At 36.3% G+C, this 24824-nt stretch overlaps 1 protein-coding gene across 1 annotated transcript in view; it reads left to right on the top strand.

Annotated features, from left to right (window-relative positions):
• The window catches only part of Diaph3 (diaphanous related formin 3), a 447861-nt gene that overhangs the window by 180653 nt on the left and 242384 nt on the right, over positions 1–24824 (top strand). The gene's annotated exons all lie outside the window — the stretch shown is intronic.

Genomic DNA, 24824 nt, shown 5'->3' with positions numbered 1-24824 from the left:
TTTCTTTCTTTCTCACCTTCCACCCCCTTCCCCTCATGGAAAAGATCTCTTGTCTGGCTTCACAGTCTTTGTAGACCAGGTTGTCCTCAAACTCACAAAAATTCCCCAGCTTCTGGCTCCAGAGTTCTGGGCAAATGTCACTATGTCCAGCTGGGTGGTCTTCATGCCATCTTGTGTCATTTCCACTGTGTACCAGCTGTTTTGCTCATAAAGCAATTATTACTTTACACAGAACCATCTTTCCTCACCTGACTATAGCCATAGAAATGTCCTTTTGGCAATGATCTAGGATATAGACTTTTTCTCTTAGCTCCTGTAGGCTCTGTATGCATATGTATGTCTGTATGAATGAATGAGTGATGCATGTGTGTATTATTCCTATGCATGTTTTCAGTTCGATCTCAGTTTGTTTTTAATCGTTTTTCTCATTCATGTCACTCTGCTAGGGAGTAAAAGCCACAGTCATACCTGTAAAAAGTAAGTCTTTTCTAAGCCTTTCTTTTGGAAATGCAGGTAGAAACTCTTCAGACTTTCCCCTTTTTCTGTTTCTTCTTCCTTCTGTTTTACTTGTTCAGCATTCTCCATTGGGCAGCCACTCTTCAAATCAGTGATACATGTTCAACTTTATCTTTGACATTTGGAAAACAACCGACAATGAAGATGCATTCTCATTGCTCCTGTTGCTTTTACAGTCCTTAGTCAATCAGTAAACTCAGCCGGGGGCTCATCTGAAACATGTGACTGAAGCACATTCATTCTGACTTCAGAAGAGCAGACATAGTTTACTGTCTTTGGTTCACGTTAATACATAACAGGGTTATATAAAACACTTTATATCAAGTTTAATCACAGTATTCATATTTTGAACATTTGGTATCATCAAAACATCTTGCTCTGTCTCTCTTTCACATGATTGGAAGCATCTGCTAATTTTTTACAGGCTGGTGGAAAATGGATTACAGTATCCTAACAGGTTATTGGTGTTGCATTTGTCAACTAAAATTAATATTAATTACTTTCATTATTCACAAACAGTTAACAGGGATTAAAGGGCTTTCTGGATGTATATGAATAGTCTAACTTATTTGAACTGATTTATTATGAAAATATAGTTTCACATTTGTTAGCCTTTTGAAGTAATCACATTTTGTAGCAGGTGTGTTACATTTTCCAGATATGGCTAATAAACTGGTTTGTAAATAATTTTTCAACTGAATGATGTCATTTGGAAATAGCTCGTGTATTTTGTACTTAAGAACAAATCAAGCTTGGCTTTCTGATATCATAGTTCAGTGGACAAAATGCTGGGGTAGCAAGTGATAAGCTGTGGATTATTACAGTGTCTTATTTGAGTTCAAGATGTCACTTTATATTTAAAACATTCTTTTTTATGCATGAAAATGCATCAAATGTCCTAAACTAACCAAAAAGCCTTCCTTAAGGTGAATATCTAATTCGTAACAGAAATATGTGGTTTTTGGGAATACATGCTAATGACGAGGTAATTTCCAAATGGGTGCAACCTAACTTACACAGAAAATGACATTTGGAAAATATTAATTTAGAAAAATTAAGGAAAAGTAAACTGATTATTAAATATATTTCTAGGTTCTTATTAGTCATGTCTGTGACTGAGTCTCATAAAATCTGAAGCCATATGGAAATTACAAAATGTTTGTTGAAGGTCTTGTTTCACTGTAAGAAAATATCAGTGTTATCAGTTACAGATTATGCACTTTTGGGTTGCTGAAGTTTCAAAATTTATTCTTGAAATATTGTAGAAATAAGGGCCAGTGAGATAGCTCAGAAAGTATAGTTCTTGCTGTGCAAGTCTGATGACCTGTGTTTCCAGTAGAGAGAACTGACTCCCCAATGTTTTCCTTCTGACGATGTCCTTACCACTGCTGCCATGTGCTCGCCACCAATCAGTCTTTTTCTCTAAAAACAAAACAGAAACACACACACACACACAGAGAATAAAATTTAAAAGATTAATTAAAGTAAAAATGTTCGTAGAAATTGAATGTGCATTTATTGAATCTGTAACCACAGAAGACTTTCAAGTTAACATAACCTCATTTTATGCTAAGATATGTGCAATATCTGTCATACAGTGGTAGACATTTCACAGGTCATTGTGTCTAGAAATACAACTTTCATACCGGAGAGATGCTCTCAACAGAAAGAGATGAGTTGAGTGTGTGTATGTCTGTGTGCATGTGCACTTGCTTTTTTTCCTTATGGACATATGTTCTGTTCTGCTCTTTCTGTTAGTGCAGAGACTATGACCGAGTCACTTGTCTAATGATGGGATGTTCTTTCTTTCCTATTCCACATCAAACTTAGTATTAAATTGTGGTAACAAGTCTTCGTAGTGTGTTGAGAGCCATTATCTTATCCCACACCTTCTTTTGATTTTTTGTTTTGTTTTCTGTATTCTCTGCTTAATTCCTCATTGATTTTTTTTTAATTAAGTGGGATATTTACCCCTTTGTCCTCTAATTGTATTAAGTATTCTTTCCTCTTTTTAGTAAATTACTCATTTCCTTGTCTGAATCTAATTTTATAACTCAGGATTGCCACTTTCAATTAGTGTACATTCTGATTTACATTAAAAATACATATTCAGGCACATTTTTCCAAGTGCACTATTTTAATTCCCACTTCCCCAGCTCCTCACTTGACTGGTGTAGAACAGGAAGGATTACCTGGTGTTAGCAAAGTGTCCCTCTTCCACCACTGGAGCATAGAACAAGGGTCACGACAGAGCACATTCACAAGTAGATGTGCAAGGCTTCTAGGTAATTATATGCTACTTAGGCATTTGTTATTAAATAGAGAAAATCCTATTTTAAAGGAACATAGACTTTCTTCATTCAGTTAATGTATGTACTTTATCATTTTAAATTATAAATTTATAATTTTATGGTTATAATGAAGTTATTGCACAACTAAGGTTTTGACATGGTTATGTGTTCATGTGTTAATATAAGTCCAATCCCTTTTTCTCTTGAGTCCAAATTATTTGGGCATATGCCTTTTCTCACAGCTCTTATGATTTGTGCATCTCAATTGGGAAACAAGGCCAACAACTTTTCACACCAGGTTCTATCTTGCCTAGGTACATTGCTCGTTCTTCAGAGACTTCAGAGTTATACACACCTATGTCCTGGAGTTTTATCTTGGAGTTAGTGGGGAAATCAATAACCATACCAGTGTTTTCTCTAATCTCTGCTTAAAATTTGTATTTTTATTCAATCATATATACTTCATACTGTAGTATATATACACATTGAGGCTCATGTATATTTTTTATCATATATTGTAATTGTTTTAAATACTTTACATTATTATTTAAAGTCTATTCATTCAAAATTAAGGGGATTTTTATCCCTTATGTTAGTTTGTTGTGGAAGAATATTTTAGGTATGTAAAGATATATTTGTTCATGTCTCAGAATATATTTTAACTCTGTTAAGATGTGTTAAATTTGTTTTAACTTCATTTGTTTAGTTTTGTAAAGATGAATTGCTGTTTCATCTTGCCTGCCTAAGGCACTTGATTGGTCTAATAAACTGCTGACTGGCCAATAGCTAGGCAGGAGACAGGTAGTTGGGGTTGGCAGGCAGAGAGAATGAATAGAAGAAGAAAGTAGATTAGAGGACCAAGAGAGGTTGGCTGTTACCCTCCTAAATAGACTGTGGTACTGACTTAAACTATGCAGTTGGTTATTATATATAGCCCTTAAATTGAGACTCCTTGACACTACCTCCGAAGCTTCTCTGCACTCTGGTGTGGGTGGTTACCCGTGAAGTCCTCCGCATTGTCTGCCACTGTCCATGTTTCACACTACTCTTCTGTAGAGTGTCCCATTTCCTTTACACTTGAAATTTTTGTTGTTGTTTTTGTCTAAAATAATTTAGGAGATCAATTCATTATTTGTCCTGAGATAGTCCATCCAAATTTGAATCTTCTAAAAAGACACTTTCAGCATCCCCCAGTTCCTTTTTGAGATGGCATCTGGCTTTGCTCTTCATTTGTCTTTGAACGTAAGGGCTCAAGAGATTTACCCAGCTCAACCTCTTGAGTGGCTGAGCCTACAGGCATGACCCTCTGCGCCAGGCTTTCACCTGTCTCTTCTTAAAGCTTCCTAGCTACCACATTTATTAGTGAAAATACATAGACAATTGGAACAAAGCTTGAAATTCCTTCATTGGAAAAAATAAAATAATACTATCGATGTGTTTTTGAAACATTTACCTGTTTACTGTTGACACTGTCTTATTTTTTCTCCAGAGCAATTCTGTGAGAAAAACAAGACAAGTATTATCTGCATTTTCTCTATAGGCAAAAGTTCTGCTTTGAAGAGAAGTTCATCTGAAAGAAGCAGGGACTGAACAGAATACAGATCTGAGTGTGAGGCCATTGCTCTCTGCTCTGCCATGCCGCTTCTCTGATTAAAAGAAATCCTATTATGTTTTATTTAAAGTGCTCTTCTTTGATTTAAAATAATTTTCCTCTCATCTCCTGCCACCTTACCACTGCCCCACAGCGGTTCACCCTCATCCCACGATTTATATTAAAGGCTTTAAAACTTGCCATTTTTTATTAAGACCATCTTTCATCATTTGGCACCTCTATTCACATCGGTAAGTATTTGAGCTGTAAATACCAACTACCATGCTGTGGCGTGGACAGAAGACCCGGGGGCTCTGGCGTCCACCCTCCAAGTGCATAACCCTGGCTTTCACAGCTACAGTGTTTTTCTCTATCAAATGGGGGGACATAATACCTGTCTTATGGGGTTTTTGTGAGGACGATAGCATACATATTGTAAAGCATCTTTTGCAGTACCTTGCTCATTGTGTTGCTCAAAAAATACTAAGTTTTGACAGTGTAGGCTCTATTTCCACTGGTAAAGTTCTGTTTATCATCTGACTTTGTACTGTGTAGCTTGCTTTTTGTCATTAAAATGGTAAAAATATCTTTTGGAAGATTCATATTTTCTTTTTATAAATTTGAATGGAACTTCCTTTTTAAACATTATAAGACACATAATATGTTGATATATTTTTTACTGCAAAATTTTTAAATTAGGATAAACATATTTGTCTCTTCAGACAGCCTTTCTTCCCAGAAAATACATTCAAAGTCATTTTTAAATATACAGATGTAGCTGTTATCTGATATCAATCTAACTGCAGCCAGAATCCAGGTCTTCTCGCCACCATCAAATGATCTAGCCTGGTACTCAGCCATCAATTCTGTCTGTCCCTATTCCTTACTCTTCCATGAGTAAGTTCTTCAGTGAACTTTCACTGTACTCTCGACTTGGTTACTAATCATTTTTCATTCCTCCTCTGAGTGACTTTATGCAATACTTTTCTTTCTGTGTCTGGCTTATTTGATTCAACATGTTCTTTAAATTTCTGTTCACATCACTGAGAATGATAGGTGTTCATCCTTTCAGTGGTTAAATAGCCATTTGTATTTGTCACATTTTCATTATCCATTCATTAATGGATGGATATTTTCGTTGTTATTTTGAATAGTAGTTCAGTACACACAGGTGTGCATATGCCTCTTCCACATACTGCTTTCATTTCCTTTGGGTATTTTTATGTTACAGGGAATGCAAAATCATCTGCTTCTTCAGTGTTTTGAGTGCCTTCCATTATATTTTCTATAAAGGCTGTAGCAATTCATATGTCTTTCACCAAGTGCTTTCTTTTGTCTTTTTTGATAACACTTATTTTTACTCGTATGAATTTGGTATGCATTTCTCTACTATTTTTCCTAGAGGGCACTTACAAAAATAGGAGTATTTGCCTCTCACCTTAATTGGGTAATTTGGTTTTATTTTGTCTTTGAATTTGTGGTTTTCTTTTATATTTGGGGCAATAACTTCTTGTTATCAACAGAGCTTACTAGTATTTTCTCTTGTTCTTTAAGCTATTTACATTGATGGTTGTTTCTTATTCTGAGTTAATTGTTTTCTGTCCCTTGCAGAGGCTTTAACCAGTTTGATGTAATTTCATGTAATGTATTTTTTTTTTGCTTATGTTTTCTGTACTTCTGGATAAAACAAAACAATAAACCTTTCCCCTTTTCAGTCTTTGGAAGTATTTCTGTTTTCCTTATCAGTTTCATCATTTCAGGTCTTTTTATTTAAGTCTTTAATCTTTTCGGGATTGATTTTCACATAACTGGCACGATATCGTTGTTGTTCCGCTCTTTCGCAGGTACTTGGGACCTCAAGCTTTTTTCACTATCATTTACGGAAAAACCTGGACTTTCTATAACACACATTCTTAGCATTTTTGCTAGGAAGTTATTGATTGTTGACCTATGTACTTTCTGTTAGGAGATCTCTTCTGTATCACTGGTATCTTTAACTTATATGGCAGTACTCCCTGTGACAATATAATTTATGTTTAGCTAAAATCCTGCTTCCAGTTTTCTAAATCACAACACTTACCATGTGAGTTGACGTGTTTCAATAACCACGTTTGAAAATGTCAAATTGGTTCATCCTGCCTTTCCATGAGTGCTTTCTCTGTGGCTGTCCCTTTCAGTTTTGTATGTCTTATGTAGTGCTTTATCACATTTCTTTGGGACGCGTTTATTGTGTCAGAATGAATGTAAAGACACATTTTTATTCCAGTACCTCTTTTCTTTCTATATGTGTGTCTGCCATGAATTTAAGGCTCGAAAATTTTTATAGTGTTGCAAAATGTAAGAGCTAAATTTTTCAAATGTTGCTTTTCTTGTTGTGGTTTAGTTTAGAATTTTAACAACGTCAGAGTAATTTTGAAAGAGACACATTTAGTCATTTATAAAACATTATCTGGGTCTTTTAAATAATTATTTTTGACAGGCATGTACTTTTTCAAAGATGAGGGGCCATGGTATGGATGGCTTAATGTAATTAAGGAGCTAGGATCTATAAAGCATCGGCAGCCCTCGGTTGATAGGCAGCTGTGAGTGCCAAGTAGAGCCTGGATTTTCCCCCGAGTTTGCAGGAAGTGTGATGACTGTTAATTTTGTAGTCTCTGAGTGTTGGCATCAGGCTCAGTGTAGTGATAATATTTGAGGAGTAGAATACTCCACTGCCCACCTTTCCTCGAGCTGTTGTGGTTTAAGCTAATAGAAATTGGTTGCAAGAATTTTAAAAAGTTGCTGACTTTCTGCTGTTCTTGGCATATCCGACAATTCTTAGCTTTACTTGATGTTGGTTTCTTAAATTCATGGCAAATTGAGGGAAAGGACAAGGGAATGTTTTTGGTTTGTCACCTATTTGCAGATGTGTGTCAGCATTTCTACTTGGTCATGAGTTTTTCTGAGTATTTAAAGAATTTCAAGTCTCTTCTGGTAGAAAGTATCCATCTCTGAATATGACATAGTAGCCACTAAAATTGGATTGGAAGGTGCTTAGGATTTTGCTTGCTGTGGTCATGTAAGCCATTGTTTCTTAGTGAACTAAAGAGGTAGTTTGCCTGCAAAGAACAATTGAAATCAGAATTCTGGTGTTTGGTGCTCACAATATTAATCTCATATCTCAGTGACAGTCTTGTGTTGGCTTCTTGTCCTTTTGCTTTGCTTTTGTTAGGTTAGGCAGAGTGTAACTAGCAGAAGTAGATAATTATGCTCACAAAGGGACTTAGTATTTGTTTTCTGTTACATTGGTCACTAATTTCCATAGATATAGTTCCGCTAGAAGTTGTTTTCAACCATTTGGTAAAATATTCACTCATATTAGGAACAGGATAGGATATATTCAGAAAAATGCATTCAAGGTTGGAGCAAAGCTATGCCATAAAATCACCGTATTTGAGAAGTTACTTGGCTGGGTTAATACGGCTTAGTTTCCATTATTGTAGTTCGTTGTACCCTCACCTTGGATTCCCTTTTTGGCATGCCGTTTAGGGACGTGGGGCACCATGATTCATCACTAATAATTTGTCTACTCACCAAACATTTATAGAGAGATTATCTGGCACATTAACACTATGTTTTTGTTATCACAACTAGATTCTTTTTTGGATTTCTAGGGGAAAGTCTATGCCATCTCTTAAGTTCCAGGAAGTATTGTTTCTACATTTTTTCATGTGTATATTTAATTAATGTTCAGCAGGTATCATCTTTGCTGTTCTTTTGTTTGTAATCTATGCTTCAACATTTTGTGGGAATTATTAAATTATGTGTGTGTATTTTTACTTTGCATCCTATATTCTATAGGTATACTCTTAAAAATCTAAACCTGGCATTGTCACTTAACAGCATATTTGCTACTATGAAGATAAAAGAGATACTTTTAATTTAGGAAAATAAATATATTTTGTGCACTATTTTGGACTGTGAATATACATTGGCCATATAAGTAAATTAAATTTCCTTTAAATATTTTTACTAAATATTATACTATATCATTATTCTTGACTTATGATGTTTCACAGTTTTCTGTGACATTTTTATTTTAATTATATTCGTGTTCTTCTGATAGAGTTGGAGAGAAAGAGCATTTTCATACAGTAAACGTTACTCAAACTGAACAAGGGTCTACAAATGAATGTGTTTAATTTCATTTCAACCTATTATGTTATACTTGCTTATTTCATTGAATAATTCAAAATTATATTTGTAAGTTTATTTTAATTGAAAAAAGTCATTGAGAGAAAATGCATTTATCAAATTATCTAATGCAACCATATTTCACACAAAATCTGCAATTAATTTTAATTATTGGCTCTTTGTCATGTAGCGGCTGCTCTCCTATCATCAGATTTCCGGAGTCTCCTTCCTGAAGCAAAGCTTTCCTGCCTTCTTTAATCTTCTTTTATTTTTCAATTAGAGAACCAATTATTTTACAGGGTTTCACAGGTCACAGTGGGACAGTTTGGCACTGTGCTCCCAGAGCCTCAGGATTCAATCCAGGAGAGCTGAGATGGCCAATGGGATAACTGTGTGCTTTCAAATGAAGCGCATCAGTCTTCAGAGCTTTTATGTTTCTATATTTCAAAGTTATTCTTCATCTCAATAATTTCTCACATTTTTTATTGAATATTATGCATCTATATAAAAATAAATATGGACATTACACCTGGACAACTATTTACATTTGTTTTGCATACTTAGCAGATTTAACAGTGTTGCTATTGTCAGTGGTAAGAAAAGTGCCAATTGTGTCAGTACAGCATGCCAACAAAGCTTACAGGGTTTGCCTTGTATGCATGCATGTATTACTATGGACATACTGCAACAAGGAGTACAGTGAGGGTCTGCTGACTCCAAGTTACTTGTCTGATCAAGTCAGGAGTTTAGGTTTGATGCTTTGTGATGTGAAATAGTCAGATTTTACAAGCTAAAGCCTTGACCCTGAAGGTCACATGTTCCTGAGGAGGTGAATGCCAGAACTAACTTACTTACTTCCTTCCTTCCTTCCTTCCTTCCTTCCTTCCTTCCTTCCTTCCTTCCTTCCTTCCTTCCTTCCTTCCTTCCTTTCCCCCTTATCTCCCCCCCCCTCTCTCTCGTGTGTGTGTATTTGTGGGTTCTTTGCTTTATTCTATTGAACATTAGGGTGGACATTAGGGTAGGTGAGGTGGGGTGAAAGAGGGCATGAGGACTCTTGGAAAGGAGCCTTGTGATCTCCTGGAGATGCTGGTTGTGTACATCCTGTTATGCCTTTTTTGGTCCTCTGTTTTTAGAAGTTTGGATAGTCATTCATTTATTATGTATTTTTCAAAGTTTTTAAAGAGTAGTTTTCAAGTTCTCTATTCTCATTTTCTCTTTTGTAAGTAAATAATCCAAGCTGTTTTAGGTAAATAATCCAAGCTGTTTTAGATTTATCATTTCTGTGGCTGCATATATATATAATGTTGCACATATGTATAGGTACTGAAATGTAAAGAAAGAAGTAAGACTCCTCAGTCTTGCTTTCATTGCCGCCTGCAGTCAGGTCTGATGTGCATTTCTCACTGGTTCTTGTAATTTTTCACTGCAACACTGGTCTGCTTTATCCCCGTATCTGCTTGTTCCCCTCTGTATCTTCTCCATATAACCTGAGTATTTTCAAAAGAACAGCCTTTGCCCCTGGGCTGTTCCCAGTAGTCATATGACTTCCACTGGGCTAAGCACTGGAGAAACTGCATCTATTCAGGACCTTCCATGTTCATTGTCTTTTCTACTTTTACAAGATTGAGTCTTTTTTTAACAGAGCAACCAAAGCTTTCCAATGATATTTTATTATGGAAAGCTGTAATAAATGATAGTGGAAGATTCACAACTATGGAGGAAACTTGTAATTTTGCCCAGAAGACTTGTGTATATTAAGATGACTCACATTGAGTGTTAAATGTTTTACTAGTAAAGTAGACATAAAATATCACGTGCTTAATTAAAACAGTGTATAGTTAGTTTAGTTAAATGGGATCTGTTGTGATATCTTTTAAAATAAATTATGTTACAGAAGGTTTAGAAAATGAAAAATTACTACCCTGAACTCCTATATTGCACTTAAATTAATTATAGGATTTGGATGCACTTTTCTTAATATCTTCCAAAATTCTATACACATACACTTATTACTGTACATTATCGTATATTAAGTGACCTTTTATGATTACTAAAATGGCATATTGTATCTTAACTGTTTTGTCATCCAGTTCTTTGAGTTCACTGAGGGTTATAAGAAAAGGCTTGTGAAAGAAATGACTTCTGTGATGTCACACATCTTTGTTGCCTTGAGTGCTGCCATTTCTTTTGGGAAATTACCATAGTGCTTTCTTAGACTTGGATAGATCTATCCTTTCACACCACTGTGCCCTTTATTTCTTACCTGTTCATTTGTAAATCTAAGTTTATTTTGTAGTAATTATGCCCTTCTTTGCCTTAAGGTTATAATGCCCCATGCCAGGACCCATTTATCTTTTGTCCATCTTATTTCTTTTACCGATGCAGTGTGTGATGTTTACTGATAGATAATGAAAACCTGCTTTTGGTGAGTAAACAAATGAGAGGGAATTGAGTGTATCAGAGGTGAACACACTTGGGTGCTGCGTAACTAAGGAACTGCAATATTGCCTGTCTTGTCATAGAGAGAAAAGTGGAGAGATGTCACTAAAAGATGAACCTTGAAAAATTATGTTCACGTTAATGAGCTACTCATATGAAATATTTAGGCATTTAAATTGTGTTCTGTCAGTTATTTATTAATAATTTAATGTGATTAATTTTAAATTCTGTCACAAATTTTGTAACATTTTGAATTAGGGGCATAAAGTGTTATAATCTATGTTTTATCCTGACATCTTAATATCAGACATCTCTGTGTAGTAGATAAAATACATAGGCTAGAATAACAGTTAAGAGACTTGTCTAATTACCGGATAGGCTGGTGGAGAAGGCTTCAACTTAAGTTAGTTCCTTGGGCCAAGAGGTCTTCTTGCCATGTGAATGCAGTCACAGATGTAAGCTGTGGTAAGGCCTCTTAGAACATTGCCGTTCTGTTTATAAGAGTCGTATAATTTGTCTCCTAGACCTACAGTTACGAATGAATGACATTACTGAAGTTTTTCGTAAGCTTTTATTATTAAGTCCTGATGGAGTCCACTGTTATGTGATCTCCTTCAACAGTTGTTACCCAGCAATTGCGGGATTGCAGAAATGAACTTCTTGTTGGCATTTGTGGCTATAGGTTGTTAAAGTAAAGTTTATGGGAGGCTAATATTTTTGAACTAAGCTTTTGTACAAGGTCCAACATGTCAGTCTGGAATACATTAACTCTAGCTGATGCCTCATAATAAAATTTGTTCTCTCCCTCAGCAATGACATGCTCACCAAGAGAAGTGCCTAGCTCACCTGAGCTGCCAAGGCAAGGGAGCTCTATTTTAGTCTCATGAAAAGAGGAAATGAAAAAAATAAAACAGTAACTAATCGGCTCCCATTTCTGATTTATTCATGCTCCTGTTGCCTGTAAAACCAGTTCCTTTTGCATTATTTGTTGGGGCAGCTTTTAAAAAATGTTAGAACAAAATTGTCAGGAAGCACTATTTTGATCTTGAATTGGATAGTTTTGCTGTTCTAGTAAAAATGCCAAATAAGACAGTAAAGATGAGGAAATCTTTCCTGATTGTTGGGAGGAATAACAGTAGGGATTATTTTAGGTGGAGCCTGTGTGGGGTGCAGAGGTGGTTGACTGAATGCTCCAAGTGGTCTTAGATACCTCAAGACTGGAAGATAGATAGGTGTGTGAGGCCCTTATCCTGGCGTATGCTCTTCGTAGTAACTGGTTGAATTTTACAACGTTGGATTTTTTTCATACTTTCAGAATGAAGTAATGAAAATTAAATCACAGGCACTAGTAGCAATTAAAATTGAGACTCAGTAGAGTGCTTGAACATTGTCAGGTTGGAATTGGTCTCTGTTTGTTGTTGTTGTTTTTTTGGAGGGGGGCAGATGGTGCTAAGATTGAATTTTCAGTCCCTTCAAGATCACCTTCAATATTCTCATCAGAAAAGAGTGTTAATAGCTACTCACAGGGTGATTAAGAGACAATGTGTTGAGTGCGTACCATGCGTGATGCCCGATTCACACAACTTCATCAGTGCCAGTTAGCCCATCACTATCAGAATCCATCCCACTTTATAGTGCATTATATTATATTTCAAAGAAGTAAAGTGGCTGTCACAGCTGTTATGAATATAACATAGGATTGAATATTGTCTCTATGCTCTTTTGTCGCTAAGATTTCTTTATTAATATTCTAGATTTCTTCTAGGATGTTATTTTTCTAAATTTGTTTTAATAACCATAATCTACTTAAAAACAGCAATATTATGAACACAAATACAAAATTAAAGTATTTGAGGCTCTTTTTTTCTCAGTTATCCTTCAATAGACTAAGTTTAGGTTGCATCTCACTATACAGTATTGAAAATTTGACTTCTATTCATGAACCAATAGGGTACCCATTATCAATCGCTATCATTAGTTTATTTCCAAATAGGACCGTGGTAAGGGAATTGGGCATCTGGCCTGACAGATCTAAAGTTAGATTTGCTAATGACATTTCCTCAACTTCTTTTGAAAACTATTGCACATGAGCCTGAGACTCTTATACTAATTGTAATACATTACTGTACCCCATAATCTATGAGCGTGTTCACCTCTGCCCTCTGCCTGTCCAGCTGTTGTCTTGTACAATTATCAGCAAGTTATTATTCCGGTATAAGCTGTGTCATGCTCAAAAGCGGGGTGAAAAAATGTTAATGAGCATGCATGAATGTTGGTTGATGAAGGTTAAGTGGTTGCAGATAAGCTCTCTACATTCCTCCCTGTGAATGATCAGTCTGAGGCAATGGGTTCTGATGAGGGATTAGCAACAAATGGTGCTGATTGACAGTTTTTGATTTGACATTAAAATGGTATCTCGAGGCCAATTTTGTGTTTCAGCTGAATAATAGATGTGGTGTTGTTGACCCCAGTGTGCAGCACAACACTTCAGCTTTGGTTTTATTTTACATTATTTTCCTAATGTACCAAATTCTCAAGTCTCTAATTTTTGCATCTCATATTGTAAAAGTATGCTGACAATGAGAAATCACTGAAAATACAGAGACTCTTAACACATTTATTATGTGTTTACATTTTTAAAATAGTAACTTTGAAATTTTCCATGATCAAATGAAGTATCACGTATAACATTTATATAAACAAATTAACATTCGTCAGTTTTTACTGCCAATCTATGTCATATTGTATGTTTACAAGTATTTTAAATGATGGTCCAAGTGTTTTTTTCTCATCCGTTATTTACAGAATAATGGATATTTGTTGTATATGTTCTTTAGGGTTTTATATGAATTGCAAGGAATACAGTATTTTCTATGCTACCTATTAAATATGAACTTCAAATACAATTTTTCTTTTGAAGAACTGACTATGCAAGGAACAGCATTAAATAATGTTACAGAAGCTTTTTTTTCTCATTTTCCCATCATTGGTAATTATGAATTTTGTGCACCAAGGGGACTCTTTGATTTATAACTGTAAAATGCTATACAAATATTTGCTTTTAACTAGATATTTGAGTTGTAAGGCCAACATGAAAGGATTATAGCACTTTGCATCATTTTATTGAAAGATAAAAAGTAGACATACTCCTTAAATAATCAGGGACTGTAATATTAATGGAACCTGTATCTGTTGTTTTGTCAGTTACTAGATGAAAAACTTGAGAGTTGTACATGAGATTCAGAATGCCTGGAAGTAGAAACACCATTTGGTATCTGATAATTGGGTTTTTTGCTGATACTTGAGAAATCTTTTTGTGTGCTGTGTTCAGACAGTTTCCTATGAATCATTGCCGACTCTGTGTGAGCTCAAGTGGTACTTTGCATTTATTTTCATGTGGGAACTTTGCTTTTACATTTTAAATTCAATTTTTCAATTTTGTTTGTTAGAATTCGCGATCATGGAAAATACTCAGTTCTCTTTACTTCCTGAAACAATCAAAGCAGGGATGATTCACACCCAAGACTGCATGCAAAGCAAGCCTAACCACTGGATTGTAATGCCAGGGCTATGCTATCTTGGACCTCTTGACACTGGTGTTTCCATGCATAATCCCTACAACAAAGTGCTTTTCTTAGCCTTGCATCTTTGTGCTTAAGGACATTTTCCCCTGTCAGAGCTCTGTAATTTCTATTGTGTTAGTGCTTAAGTCTTCTGTGCTATTGTGGCCTTTTTTCTGTCGCTGAGTGAAATTGGATATACAAATCAGACTCCTCCACGGCCAGCTGCTTCTAAGTATTATACCTAGGGTGCACTTATCTGCCCTCAGCAAGCAGTGTTCTCAGTTTGGTTTATGAGCCAATCATGGTGAATCATCCTGCCATCCAATTGACTGACTAGGCTGCCAGGCTACACAGTATGGGATATTCTCTCCTATAAAAGGCACTGACCTAACTCCCAAAACATAATCCTAAGCCAGGTAGAGGTACTTCTTTCTTTGTGTGGTATGTAGTCTAATGAAGACCGTAAATAGCCAGGCACCAGAACAGGGACCATGGTATTTGGTGTTACGCAGATCCATAGCAAGGGAGGATGATGGTTTCTAATTTAGAAAGGACCTGTCCTGGGAGCATTCTGATGACCAGAGCTTAAATTAAAACACAGAAGAAGAGCAGGAATTAGTCAAGCAATCGAGTGACATGAGCTCAGGTAAACAAAGTAGCATGTGCACAAGTCCTCCTACTGGACAGAACGTAGAGGCCCTCAGACATTTAGTGTAACTGTGTCACATTATGTGGAGTGACAATAAAAGGTGAGGCCTGAGACCTTAATTGCTTAAAAAACTTCACAGAAACCTTTGAGTGTTCATGTGTGACTATATATTTTGAGACAAACTTTTCTGGTTTTCCATTGCCTTGTGCCAAATACGACTAAAAATACATAGCACTCTCGCCTTTTAAATTTTTGTATATTGACCTTTTGCATTCTCTGTAAGTTCTTTGTCAGAACTGGATTGTACTTTGTATGTTTATTGTGTGTACATGTATAAAGCATGTGTTTATATTTAGAAAGTGACTTTATACAGAAGAGGCAAAAAGAGTTGTCTTCTAAACCTGTCCCCATTTTTATTTTAAGAGCCACAGGTAATGCCACTTAAAGCATGATGACTTTCTGATTCATCTGTGATAAGTTATTTTTTGCTTCTTTGATCCTGCCAAGTGCTCCATTGATCTTTTTCCTTGATTGGCCTCAAAGAATTGAGGCAAAATAACCTTTTCACAAACTCTTTCAGTGGACTTCTGATAAGATAAATATCAAAAGATGCCTGACCCCTACAATCCTTCTCCTCTGACATAAGTGATAGTATTATTGTATAGTTTTGTCTTTCACTGTCCCAGTTTCACTTGAACTTTAAGAATAGCCTTGTGCCTTACTTTGCTCTGTCCATTGGCTTGTGATTTTGTGAGTGGATCAATGAGTGAATGAAGAAGTGAATGGATCAGTGAAGTGCTTCTCTTTCGTGACAAGGGAGTCCTTGAGTAGCCCCACATTGAGACCTCTTCCAGTTTGGGTGCTTCTCTTTAGTGACAAGGGAGTCCTTGAGTAGCCCCACATTGAGTCCTCTTCCAGTTTGGGTGCCCTTGCAACAGTGCTTTCTAGGTGACCTCTGGATAATGGAGGGTTGCACAGTGAGATGATCTCAAATCAGCAAGTATATATTTCATGTTTATTCTGGATAGCAGCTTGGCTTTGGAGAGTTTACTCTCCAGTTCTTGATTATATCTCTAAGGTAGACTTCCTTCCAGGGTAGAGATTCAGGACTCTGAAACTGCTGATCTTCATTAATGGACATAAAAAAATTATTAAAGAGTACTATCATTGGGAAATATTAGGAAGTATTGTTTCTCTTTAGGAGTTCTCTTCCTTGAGTTTTGGCACTTAGAAAACTTACAGGGAGTTTTGATCCCAATCCGGTTACCTTTCTTTTTCCCTAGACATCCCTTAGTGAGAACTACACAAGTCCATCCACAATAAAAAGGAACAGAGGATCTCTTACCTGTTGTTGGATATGCCATGGGAGTTCTCGTGGCTCTTGGTCCTGGCTGAAGCATTTGAGGCTGAGTGCAAAGGTCTTCTCCGCTTCCTTTCCCAGAAGTGGTTCTTCACTTTGGAAGATGCTGGTCTTTCTGAGCTCACCTGCTCTTCAGGATGGAAGGAGAGGAAAGATGAGAGCACTTTACTGTTATATCTGAAGTAGAGGGGAATAGGCACTGTTGAAAGAGAAATAAACTCAGTCTTTCCTGGGATCACTGCTGTGAGCTAGTTTACATGCCCTGTGTCTCCTAAGATTGCGACCTGGGCATCATAGAAAATGGAGTCGGGACTTAGTTCTCTATGATATCAATTGTGCAACCATTCCTCATACAATTTGGAGAAGAAATTCACAGGAGGTGCAGAGGCAATGCCATGAGCAGTATCATACTTTTTTTGAATATATATCAGCATGCTCCTGTCGGGACAGGAAAATTCTGTGTCCATGTGTTCTGTAGTGCTGCAAGCAGTTGTTCACTCCCCTGAGCATGTCTGGGCATGGGCCATGTGAATTCTACTTGATCCGATTTTCCTCTGCTGTGTTAATTTCATGCTCACTTAGAATGCTTTCTCTTCATTTCAAAATCAAAGCATTGACTCGTCTTAATGTTAAGTACTTTGTAATACCAAGAGACTAAAAACATATTTAGAATGATTTGAAATGAATGCCATTAAAGATAATTTTTCTAATTTTAAACATATGGTATAAGAAGATTTTAGTATTTGTGGCTATTTTTAACAAAATTTCATGGCATTCTCATTGCAACAATCATGACACCTTCCATCTTTCTGTGTCTGATAATTTTTTTTCCTTCCATTCATCCATTTAACACTTTATTCCCTCTCTCACCTTAAGGTCATTTGTAATTTTTCCTAATAGGCTATAACATAAACTCTGCTAACTCCTCACGTGAACTCTTCATATTATGGAGACCTGTGTAGGTGAAGTTTGTGTTATCATTCTCTACTCTCGGTCGGCTTTCCAACAAATACAAGATGCAGCAAACACACTAAACACACTAAACAAAATCACGCAAGCTTGCTGTCATTGGATTTAAGTTAAGTAGTATGATGTTTGTTTCTTAGGTCTGCTCATTTCATGGTGAGTGGAATTTCCATGAAGGTATGTGTTATGCTGCCTCCCAACACTGATATACCAGGCATGGTGGTGCTCACTACTATGATATTAAATTTTTTGTTGTTAGTTAATAAAATTCATGGCTACTCTTCCTAGTCTCAAGATGCTTAGCACTGTGTGTCCAGATACTAATAAGTTGGCATATTAAGTTTTCCTGTTCATCAGCATGCTTCAGATTCTGAATTACCTACATTCTCATGTGGACTTAATCCTTTTTTTTTTTTGTGATTAGGAATGTACTCTGAGTTCTCATTCTTTGTGTAATAGGTTCTTCTCTGCTGTGAGCATTAGCATGGCATGTATTAGTGTTCAGAGGCTACTCTGCAGTCTCTTCTAGCAGAGACATAGTTCTGCCTTCTCATATTATCACAGCATTTATATGAGAAGGGTGGGCTGCCAACTGTCAGTTAGTGATAAAAATACTTTGTTTTGAATACTTATAGTATTCCATGATGAAGAAACACCAGTTTTTCAATGAATTCATAAGGAGCTGTTGGTAGAACGATACTTCAGGGGAAAGAAATACTTAGGCACATAGAAAAAGATATAGGAGTATTTTTCTGAGTTATCTAAGTGAGCCAAGAAAGATCATGGGACTAATGGATACAATTTCTTTCCCAGTGTGGTTTTTATCTTTAATACCCTATTCCTTTTTCCCTTCGACTTTATATCCACATTATCAAAATTGACTTTTCCAGTAACAAGTGTACTCTGTCTCCGCCCCACCCCACCCAAAGAAGCTTAGATTTCATGTTATTTTTCTCACTCACAACAGTTTTCTGTTTAAGTGTTTGTAAATTTGGAAAACACCCTTTTTTTTTCTTTTTTGTGGTATTTAAGACCTTGGTTGTAAGTGGCTGTTAATATAAAGCACGTCTCGGGTTATTGGTTCATTTTAAGTTGGGTGTAATAATTTTCAAATAAATAAAGTTGTTCATTTCTGTGGTTGAGGTTGGCTTTTGAGAAAAGATAAAAATATTTTCATTGATGTATTCCTCATAGGAATCAACAAACAACCCTGTTACGGTATTTCATATCTGTAACCTCAATATTCTCGATTGTTTAAGGAACCAGTACACATCATAAGAAGTATGAGGCCAAGGATTTCTACATAGTAAGACCTTATTTAACAAGCAAATGAAATAAATCCTAGCCAAAATAGCAACAATGAGGAAATGGCGGAGGGAAAGGAAGTGGGAGAGAGAAGATTGAAGAATGAGGAGGAGATATTGGTAACACTGTTTGGATCAGAGTTTCTCCCTGCCTAGATAGTTGGCTGTAGAAATGTCATAGTGGTTCAAAACAGAGCAAGCAACTATAGCTTTATCAAGTAATGAATTCCTCCTCCCTAACTTTGCAGGTCCTAAAGTGTAAAGCCCTTCTAGACCATTTGTTTTGTGAGATTGTCTACTGAAGCAGAATGTCATGTAATCAGATATATGCATATATTTGCTACTTTTTTGATGATTGCTGTAGATGAAATACACTTTTGCATAATTTTCATTTAGTGTTTCAACCACTCTTTGTAAACATTGTATAGTTTATAGCTTTGAATTGTCAAAAACTTCTTTTGCCAGAAAAACGCTTGATTGCTTATGGCAGTCCCATATTAATATTTGAACAGAAGTATAGCCTATGTATTTGATTCTGAATGTTTTCAGTATAATTAGTTGCATATTTTTTTGTTTATGTGCCTGCAAATACTAGAATTTGGTCTAAGAGATCATAATTAGGGTTCTTAGGACTAAGCTGTTTCCTTACATACTTTGCCAAGGTTGTATTGTAAGTCAATCCTCTGTGTGTGTGTGTGTGTGTGTGTGTGTGTGTGTGTGTGTTTTCATGTTCTTGTGTACATGTGTGCATGCTTTCTTTCATATTATATCTTTTCCCCTTCACCTGTGAGTTTTGTATTATTCCTCTGAGTTTTCTAAATCTTATATAAAACCATGTTATTATATTGAAACCACCAATAGTGTGAGGCCCTTTTCTCACCTCTTTTTTTCCCTTAAGTTCTATTCTTTAAAGTTGTCAATCATTTCATCTGCGCCATATAGCAGAGACCGAAGCCTAGCTAGTTAGTTATCTCTCACAGGAGAGACTGATGGGTGAACTGACTTTCAATCCTGACCTGTAATTTTTTTCCAAAGCTTTGTTCAGCTAATTGTATTGAAAATGTTGTGTATTCCCCTTCCCTCCCTTGGGCCTGTTTCTCTTCCTCAGCACTCTTTTGAGCACCTGGAGCAAGGGCATTTTTATCAAGTGATAATGCAACAGAATGGGAGTTTTCTTTCTCTGGTGCACTGGCTGCAGACCACTTGGTTGTTCAGTTCTGTGTCAGGACAGTGGATACAGCTCAAATCTGGTCACTGCCAAACTCTTTGACTACCTGCAAAAACCTCTACAGTCAGGATTTCTCATCTATAGAATGAACAGATGGCATTTCATATTCTATGACTCTTGTGCTTCTAAAGTTTATGAAGTTTTTATTCTTTGTGAGCATTCTAGAATATCTATAATAACAAAGACATTAGCAGTTTTGTAGGACATCCTTAAGTGCCTCACCCCCCCAACTCTTACTCTTTACTAATACTAATAGTAATAGTCATTACTAATACTTAAACACACACCAGAGGTTTGGCTTTCTTCACTTTCAACAGTGTTAAGACTTTCCAGGCCTCATGCCCTAAATATATTACTTATTCTTACTTTTTCTGCAAATAAGCTTATTATCTCTTATTATTATGGATATTACTTACTTTTTCAGTTGGGTACAAATCTGTATTTTCCCACAGCTTTGATATCACCTTATTGTGTTCAGGAGTTATATAATTAAAAATAGCAATTTATTGTAATCATTACTGTGTAAAAGTTTATAACGTGTGCGTTAGATGCGCAATAGATACATTTTTAGTGTTTCATATTTTGCACATTTAATCTGTAATATACATTTAGTCTGAATTAATAAAAATACATTATACATTCACAAACAGCACATACTTGAATAAAATATTCCATTGTGAAGTGAAAACTGTCTTTTTATGTTCAAATTGGTAACAAATTTTGACATACATATTATTTTTTTAATAGTGAAATAATGTATGATAAAATTCATATGGAATTTATGATAAAATTTATATGGAATCTAATTTCTCAAAGGTCACATTTTAAATCAATCTGATTAGAACATAATGGAAAATGGGCTGGAATAAGATGTATAATCATGTACCATGGAACTATAATTTTTAATGGAAAATTTAATGTGAAAGAAAAGATTTTGAAAGGAAATTCTTCATATAATTTTGCTGCTATTTTTGAAACATTGAACATAGGAAACGAATAAAGTGAAGATGTAATTAAAAAAGACTTTTTCAGTTCATGGCTCTTGGCGACAGAGAATGTTTCGTCATCTTTGACTTAATTCTGACATAAAGCCTATATAAAATGCAGTGTAGACTGTGTTAGTGAACAGGGGCACTTTTGAACGGATTTAATCTTCTCGTGGAAAGATTGAGTGTTACTTTGCATATCTGGGAAGTAAGATTAAACACAGACTTCTAATGGCAATTGACTAGCCTACAAGCATAGACAGATTTAATAATCTGACCATCTGACTCAGAGTTCCATGTTATCCAGGAAAACAAAAATCTAGTCTCGAGGTGAAGGTTTATTTGTACTGGCTGAAGATGCAGCACACACCCTGGTGTAGTGGGGTGTATTCGCTTTACTGTGGGGGCTGCTTTGTGCTGTGCACTCTGATGCTGCTCCTTTCATCTGCCAGGAGGGTTGAAGGAAAGCAATTGTTTTGTGCCACTCTTCTGTCTTCTGCCTCTCTGAAGGACATGTTGGTGAATGCCACTATAGCAGAAGTGTAAAGGGGCCCGTTAAAAGTGTTCCACATGGGAAAATGAAATACTGCCATGGACTGCTGCTTTATCTATGACACTTACATAGGTCGTTTCTCTGCTTTCCGCTGACTAAAAGTAGCCAGCTATCTGTCTGATTTTAAGGAAAAAGAGAAAACGGTAAGCTTCTCACTTTTAAAGATCTTGGATGTTTGTGTTAGTTTGTTTTATTGTGATATTCAGTATCCTACAGTATAGAAACTATTGGAGTAAAAGCCGTCTGTCTGTTGCTAAGATCGCTTATCCTAGCATTCCTTCCCTCGCTGTGGCAAGGACGGTCATGCTTGTGAGGAAACAGGAAAGGTGGATGGTCTTCAGTGCCATTCCTCAGAGTTTTCATTTGCAGTTATTTAAAGCTTTATTGGAAACTTATGTTCCTTCGGCTTTTTCTTCAGAACCCACTTGGACGTGTTTCCACATGTGAGAGGGTACTGATGAGAGCTCAACCTTAAAACCTAGAGTCTGCCCTTCTTTTGGGAGTCGTAAAAATAAAATAGAAATTCTACCTTAAAAAAAGTAGATGGTTATTATTTGGCATGATTAAGCAAAGAGGATTAAGCCATTGTTAATAGATTTCAGCTCTCATTCTTTAGACAGGATACAATGGCTGAAGGTATTATGTACTGGGAAGTAGATTTTTGTGTTAATTATCATCTAGGAAACATGCAACCATAGTGTGACTGTTGGGAATGGTAGATACTGTTATCCCCATTCTAGATTGCTCTTCTTTATGTCTTCATGTCCAGTTGCCTGTTTGATGTGACTGGCCGAGTTCAAACCTATGCCTCATTTACCACCTAGGAAAGTATCAGTACCTCTCTACTCTTAGACTTTGTGAATTCTTCTATTTACACACAGTCAGCTATATACACAAAAGACACTTAGTATCGAGCACCCAGGCTTTGTTTTTGCTAACAGTACAGTGATAGATGATGGTTCCTTTTTGGTATTTATTATTACAAAATAGTGTTTCAGTGTGACATGATCTACTCATCTGTGTATAATATATGCTTTGTTCATTAACTTTCCTCCATTATTTTTTAACCATTCCTGTCCTCCTCTGTGATGCAGTTCTTCTTCCCCAATGTTTGTCATTCTATTTCTGCTGCTCAATGTTTCCTTTAGATTTCACATAGTGTGTTTCACACATAGTGTTTGCCTCTAGAATCTGGCTCACATTATTGAACTCTGGTTACATCAGTTTCCCTGTGAATGCCTGGGTTTGGTTGTTCTTTATCCATTCACTCTTTGAAGTACACATAGGCTGATCCAATATTGTACTTTTTGTGAACACTGCCAAGCTGATCATGGATACATACGCACATGCTCCTTGTGCTGACTCTGAATCCTTTATAAGCAGTCTTACTTTCTAGTGGAAAGAGACAGAAAAATAAATAAATGCTCTGGACTAAAATGTTAAAAGACATAGTAAAGATGTTGGGTAAGCTGGGTGTAGGTTTTGTAGCTGCATAAGGCATCCAAGGGCTTTTTAGCGGGTTTGGGTAGAATTCCTTCTCTGTAGTATGGTAGAGAAGGTGTAAATAATTTGCAGTTAGGTAGCAAGCAAGACTAGCAAGGGAGCAGTTATAATCTAGCGGGAAAACATGGTAGTCCTAGGAGGAGAGAAGTAGCAGCCGGGGAGATGTTTTTGAGGATTGTGTTGGTTAATTTGGTTTTTAGGAGGTAAGACCCATTAGACACTTTGATGGACTAGCTATGTTTGCCATAGAAGTGCAGACTATTCAGTTTGAGCCACTGAATTAAGAGTATGCTTCCTTTCTGCTGTAAGGGTTGATATTGGAAGAGGGATATGGAGGGAGGTCTACTTCAGGAGTTTAACTCTAGACGTGATATTGACACTTCTACTAGACATTCAGTTACAGATGTTGATGGTAAGCAGTTGGACCTCCAGTCTGACCTCAGAGAGACTGGCTTAGGAGCAATAATTAGTTTAGTTACCTCTGTTGTTGCAGCCCTTGTGCTCATCCATTCCCTCTATGCCTTGCCCAGGTTGTATTTATTCCTTGTGATTTTTGTGATCTTCCCTTCTCGCCTTTTAGTCACTATTTGTGCTGTTTAGTACTTCATTGTTTAAATGACAACTTTTTTTTCATTCTTCAGTGAGGGGCATTAGGTTGCCTCCAGGTTCTATGAACATAGTTGAGCACATGTCCTTTGGGTATATACCCAAAAGTGGTATTGCTGGGTCTTGAGGTAGGTTGCTTCCTAATTTTCTTTTTTTTTTCTTTTTCTTTTGGTTTTCATTTCTCATTTTTTTTTTGTTTTTGTTTTTGAGACAGGGTTTCTCTGTGGTTTTGGAGCCTCTCCTGCAACTAGGTTTGTAGACCAGGCTGGTCTCGAACTCACAGAGATCTGCCTGCCTCTGCCTCCCAAGTGCTAGGATTAAAGGAGTGTGCCACCACCGCCAGGCTTGTTCCCTAATTTTCTGAGAAATCATCATACTGATATCCAAAGTGGCTGTACCAGCTTGTACTTCCACTAGCAATGCAGGTGTGTTCACCCCGCATCCTCCCCAGCATAAGTTGTCATCAGTGTTTTTGATCTTGAATTAGTTATCCATTTTCTCAGGAAGGTCATTCTTGGTCCACATGCCTGAGAATTGTCTTTTATCTCGTGGTTCTTACTGAAAAATTGTCAGTTTATCAGTGTAGTTTGACTGCCATTATTTTCCAGTCAGTTGTATTGGGCCTTAAGTTCTGTGACGTTGGGATGTCTGCTTCATCTAGCATCGCCCAGCCGAACATTTTTCAGCTGGTGCTTAGTGCTTCTTATTACAATAAAAGAATAAAAGTAACCATGCAATAAAATCAGCCCTGTGTTTATGCAGTATGTAGGAGTATAATTTGTATTCCCTTAGGGCAGATAAAATTTACAGTGAAAGCACATGGTGTTTATGAAGAATACTGTATTAACTGAATAATTACTGAAACATTTGTAGTTTTAAATACATGTTATATCAAACAAAGAAGCCATTTGTTTAGTATCTTTTGTTTAGTATTGTTGGGATCATTTCTTAACCCTTTCTAAATTAAGTTTATCCACTGCTGTAACTGTGTTCTCATTTGTTCAAGTGATCTTACTACATACACTCCCACACTTCACGCTAGCATTTTCCACATTATAACTGTTTTACAAGCTCTTTCCAGTTCAGTCTTCAGCCT

This window comes from Microtus ochrogaster, unplaced genomic scaffold (genome assembly GCF_000317375.1).
Source record: "Microtus ochrogaster isolate Prairie Vole_2 unplaced genomic scaffold, MicOch1.0 UNK6, whole genome shotgun sequence".
Classification (NCBI taxonomy): Eukaryota; Metazoa; Chordata; class Mammalia; order Rodentia; family Cricetidae; genus Microtus; species Microtus ochrogaster.
The sequence above is the reverse complement of the archived record's forward strand: the minus strand, read 5'-3'. Positions and strand labels throughout refer to the sequence as shown.